This window comes from Eucalyptus grandis, chromosome 7 (genome assembly GCF_016545825.1).
Source record: "Eucalyptus grandis isolate ANBG69807.140 chromosome 7, ASM1654582v1, whole genome shotgun sequence".
NCBI classification, from domain to species: Eukaryota; Viridiplantae; Streptophyta; class Magnoliopsida; order Myrtales; family Myrtaceae; genus Eucalyptus; species Eucalyptus grandis.
This window is the reverse complement of record NC_052618.1, coordinates 51,781,046-51,786,630: the sequence shown is the minus strand read 5'-3', so window position 1 is coordinate 51,786,630 and position 5,585 is coordinate 51,781,046. Positions and strand designations below refer to the sequence as shown.

At 39.9% G+C, this 5,585-nt stretch overlaps 1 long non-coding RNA gene across 2 annotated transcripts; it reads right to left on the bottom strand.

The window, feature by feature from the left end:
* Positions 1–1,974, bottom strand: LOC108959750. 2 transcript variants are annotated; one of them, XR_005553099.1, is made up of 4 exons: positions 1,446–1,974; positions 1,247–1,320; positions 1,071–1,145; positions 1–398 (listed from the first exon to the last, which is right to left on the bottom strand). It is a non-coding gene; the product is annotated as an uncharacterized LOC108959750 (long non-coding RNA). The 2 variants fall into 2 exon arrangements; XR_001987231.2 differs by having other exon boundaries at positions 1,247–1,974.
* Between the last annotated feature and the right edge of the window lie 3,611 nt (positions 1,975–5,585).

The window sequence follows — 5,585 nt, the reverse complement described above, 5'->3', positions numbered from 1 at the left end:
TATAAATAATGAGGGAGACAATGTTAATAATCTATTGGAAGTTTAAGACTTTAGGCTAGGAGGTAAGGCAAATTACCTTCATAGAAAGACTAAACAGGAAAAATAAACACTTTATAGAACACCAGGAAATGGATCGAATCAGACTGTATTCTAGGTACCTTTTAAAGCAGATCTAACATTAGTAACATTATGCTGCTGCTTTTGCACATTAATTTGCAAAGAGAATGGAAACTGTTTCCACATGCATTTAGATCCCTCAAAGATTCATGGTTTGCTTCACTGTTGCCAACTTCAACCAAATGACCAGGAAATTCAATCATCTCCCCAGGGCTTACTTCTTCAGCTTTGTTCAGGAACCTGCCATCTAAATGTTTCCAGCTCATATCATACAAGAAAACCTGGTAAAAGATCCAAATAAGGTTTCGATCATCTGAGCCATATTTATCCTGACAAATTTTTTTCACTAAACTGGAGAAAGGTATACATCATGAAAAGGAAAACCAACTAATAAAGGAAGCAAGAGCTGAAATTTAATCCAGCGACAACATAGCTGGTATTATCTAAGGGTGAAAAACAGAAAGAGATGAAGACTGTAGAGCTTGACCTGCCTAGTCATAGATCCACTGCTCGTACAACGTAAGAAGCCATCATGATATTTCTTCGACTTTTGAGTTAATTGAGTTGGATACAAGGCGTACCAATCCATGTCAAAAGGAATATCATGTCAACTGCAGTGCTGAGACAACAATAACACTCTTGAATATAACTGCATAAAGAACATCAAGACCAGTTTTCTGAGGGAAGTTTGGATATATCCTAAGAAGCTCCAATGATTTTCAAGAGAAGCGATGAAAATATATGAAACCACCTTGATTGAGAAGACTTGATGTACAAAGCATCAGAGATGAGAGAATCTTATTGACCTTGAAAAGATTCTGTATGTAATATAAAGATGTACAGAAACTGTATCCCAAAGAAAATCAAGAACAGATTCACAATCCAGGAAATACATCAAGAGAAAGACACGGCCTTGCATGGGCATAGATGAGTCAGCAAAAGTCCAAACTCACCTGTCATGCTTGATGTCCTTGAGTTCGGACTTGCCTGCAATATGCCATACCTGTTCATTTGGTTCTTTTTGAATTCTGGAAATCGAAAAACAAAAGAATACGCATGCTAAGTTGTTGTAACCAGCATTTACATGCAATTAAGAGAGAGTTAGATTATGTCGGATTTCATCGCCAACCTCTAATAATTTTCTGTGATGGGCTGAGGCTAATTGTCTGCTGTTTATCCTTCTCCACTTTGGTCTTCTCATTTCTTAAAACGTATGCGAAGTGGATTATACATTAACACCAGTAGACGATCACAACATTGTGAATGTACAAGAATGAGTTGTCAAATTTCAAACCAATAGAGACACCAGCATGAAGAACAGACAATACCGGTGCAATCAGATACGTTCATGAACTTGTTTCTGTGAAGCGAAGTTGTTCGCTTAGGAACTTTCTTTGCTCGGCTGTGAATATCAAGTATGATTAAGAGGCTTTTGCCCTCCTTCAGGCTCTCCAACGTCAACCAAATAAGCACTGAACGTCAGTGTCTCACCACAACAAACAACTTCATCTTTCTTCGAGATCCTGCATTCCAACATCTGCTCGCTGTCGCCATACAGCATGACCTGTCGAATCATCCAACCATCAATTACGGCATGGCCTAGTCCACTCAGAACAGGCTCGATCACGGGGAGCACAACGACCGAAACCACAGAAACAGAAACAATCGAAATCCTAAGCGGCGTCAAGCTGTCGCTATCTAGTCTGATCGAGCCCGCTAAATTCGGGGAATCGATTGCCACTGCAGTTTCGACATGAACTAGCCAATCAAACCGAATCACAACCGACGCCAATCGAAGGTAACTGAAATTGCCGATGGAATTGAGTAGGACATGAATGGCAGAGGAGATCAGTAGAGAGAGAGAGAGAGGGAAAACACCTATGGCGGTGGAGGAGTGGAGAGAGAGGAAGCCGTTGTTAATAGTAGAATCGAATCTATGCACGGTTGGTGAGATCAATTGAATAGGCCGACTAGGGCTGCTTCACATCTAGAGGCTCTGCCGCTTCACATCAATTGTCCACATATCTTTATTTACTAAGTTGTCATTTTCTTTAGAAAATTGCTCAAACCCCGAATCCCAAATTTTTCACACCTACCCAGAATGCTTAAAATAAATTAAAACCAAACCCCCAAATCAGAGCTATATATACTAAAGTAAATTTGCAAGAAAATAGTGATTTGGTTTTTTCAATTTGAAGTTTTGCTTCGACGTATATAAATGGTATTTATAAAAATAGAGGCAAGTAAGTGGTTATTGATTCAAAGTGACGTGTTATATATATATATATATTCCACTTTAGAAGAATGAACTGATCTAGGTGTATAAAACGTGCCTCGACAAGTTTGAGTCATTGCTTCGAGTAGAAATTCTTCTCTTTTTCTTTGTTAAGTTACACAATAAATATGTCTGTTTTGGAATATGTAGCCATACTCTGTAGATCCAATGAAGTCAGTGGACATGTGATGTCTTCCTAATGGTAGCATCGCACGTGCTCACCCAAAAAGTTTTCCCAAAAATGAAATAGACTTAGAAAATGTTATAATCAGAATTGAAGAGGGTCATATGATCAGATAAGAATTAGAGAGGGTTGTGTCCGTCACAATAATTTTTATATAACTTCTTGACCTCACTCATACCACACATCATCTTAAATCACTCATGTGATCTAATTATGTCTTATATATAAGCAATTTTTAATTTACTAAAGAAGATACAAAAAGGCAAGGGGGTTGCCCTTACATGCATATAAGAAATCTTGATTTCTGTATAATTGAGAAAAAGAAAAGATGAGGTTCATAGATCAAACAGGTTTAAATATGAACTTTTTATCTAAGGCCAAGACCCCATCCTTTGGATTTGGTTGCATTGTGGAGGCGATGTCATTCTTTGGTTGAATTAGAGAGATATCATGCACCTAATCAATAATTCATGGGTGCAATTGTGCACTGGGAGAGAATTTAACAGGTAAGCCTAGGGGCATATGTGTCCTTTGACCGGGGATCGACCCTGGTGGGGTTTATGTTTCTGTGGAGGGAAAATAACGGAAAACGAGCTGGAGGAGTTTGCCGTTTCTCGTGTGCAGGAACAGCCGTTGGATCTGTTTACTCTTGACTGTTTCATTAAGGGCGTGATTGAGCACCGATTGTTGCTGACTCCACATTGCATGTGATGAATGTCTGCTTCTTTCTTCGTTTATTAATACTGATTTGTGAATTATTTCTTGATTTTACCTCGTTTCCTCTTGCTAAAACGATTAGAGCAACTGGAATAATCCCACCCCACCCCAAATATACGTGTTTTTGATGAACATACTATTGCTAGCTAAAGTGAAATTGATTTTCTTCAAGTAATCTGATTTAATCTAGTGGAAGAAAATAAACCGAGTAAATAAGTTCACTTAGTTTGAGAAGTAAAGCAATTTTAGTAATTTATTGCTAGTTTATGGCCGGAATAGTAAATTTATATGAGGTTATTAAATCAATATCAGGATTAGTTTATAAATCCTTTATGCTTTAATATTACAACGATAGTGTTTTCTTACATTGCGATTTGAGTAAAAATATATATAATTTTTAATTTTCCTCCTTTTTTTTTAACTTTCAAATTTGGCTTTCCTCATTATACACTAAAAATCACTTGTATATATATTTTTTGTTGAGAAAACTCAACATTATAGAGTTTTCTTTGTCACGTATATGATAAAGTATGATGCCATTCTACAGAGTTATAAAATACATCATAAGATTTTTTATTTTTTTTTATTTTTACATCATGTCCCAGGTCAATAAAATCCTGATTATTAAAATTTAGTATTATAGGCATGCCCTTCAAAGCACTGGTAAATTATTATGATGATGTTGAGGCTATTTGTTAAGGAAATTTGGTTGTGTGCATTTGACACTATATTATTTTTAGGCGTATATTACCAGTAGAAGCTCTTACTTTGGGACACTAGATATTGTAATGTTTTTGGGGGATATGGGACAAGGAAAATTTGGACAATTTTTTTTTAAATAAATGTTTATGAGATTTAAAATAAGAGGTATTATCTACTCATTTTTTCCCATAGTGATTGCTTGCAGGGAAAAGTACCAAGATAGTCCTAAACTTTTTGCATTGATATCAATTCAGTTCTAAACTTTTTAATTAAACCATTTTAGTCCTAAACATTTTTACATTGGTACTAATTTAATCCATCCAATTAATTTAAGCCGGAAATTGCAAGGGTGGCCGCCAACGGTCTTATGTGGCGCACATGGATAAATTATATATATATATATATATATATATATTTCAGATTTTTAAATTATTTTTCCTTTTTTTCTCTTTTTTTCTTTTCTCCTTACCCCCTTGGCCGGTGAGGTCGCCGGCCCCGGCCGACCATCGCCAGCCATAGGGCTGGTCAAAGCGAGGGGCCCTTGCCCTCGCCGGCCACTAGCGAGGGTCGCCGCGCCCTCATCGGCCACAAGCGAGGGCTGAAACCCTCATCCGTTGGCCGACAAGGGCCTCGTGCCCTCGCTGGTGGCGAGTAGGGTGCGGCGGCCCTCACCCAGATCCGGGCGAGGGCATGGCAGCCCTCACTCGTGGTGGGCAAGGGCCACCGCCTCGCCCGATCCCGGTGAGGGCGTGGCAGCCCTCACTCGTGACGGGCGAGGGCGTGGCGGCCCTCACCCGGTCCAAACGAGGGTGGGCGAGGGCTGCCACACTCTCGCCGCGGCGCTCGCCGCCACGAGCGAGGGCTGCCACGCCCTCGCCTGGATCTGGGCAAGGGCCACCAACAAGTGAGGGTTTCGGCCCTCGCCTATGGCCGGCGAGCGCGAGGCTCCTCACCCCGACCAACCTGTGGCCAACGATGGTTGGCCGATTGGCGACCTCGCCGGCCAAGGGCGTAAGGAGAAAAGAAAAAAATAAAAAGAGAAAAAGAGAAAAATATTTAAAAATTATAAAATTTGTCCACGTAACGCCACATAAGACCGCCGACGGCCATGTCAGCAATTTCCGGCTTAAATTAGCCGGATGGACTGAATTAGTACCAATGTAAAAAGGTTTAGGACTAAAATGGCTCAATTAAAAAGTTTAGAACTGAATTGATACCAATCTTGGGTGGATAACCTGCACTGGGCGATCAAGTATAAATCTTGGAATTCTTTTTGTTCCACCCTTGGCCGGTTTGCTTTTGCAGCCTTATCAACATCATTTGGAAGGAGCGGAATAATATTATCTTCAAGGGTAGGCCACCATCCCTCTTAGCTATGAAGGTGCGATTGGAGAAGGTTGTCAGAGACAAACATTGTCTTTTAAACAGGTCCCTTCCAACACCACGAATTGTAGGTTGCTACAATGCTGGTCTATAAACCCTTCCATTTTGGCGGACTGATCACTTTGCTACCAATCTTACCATGGGGTTCTTCACTCTGCAATTGTGTTGTTGTAGGCTGTTTGGTTTGCTTTTGCCTCTGTTTTGGCT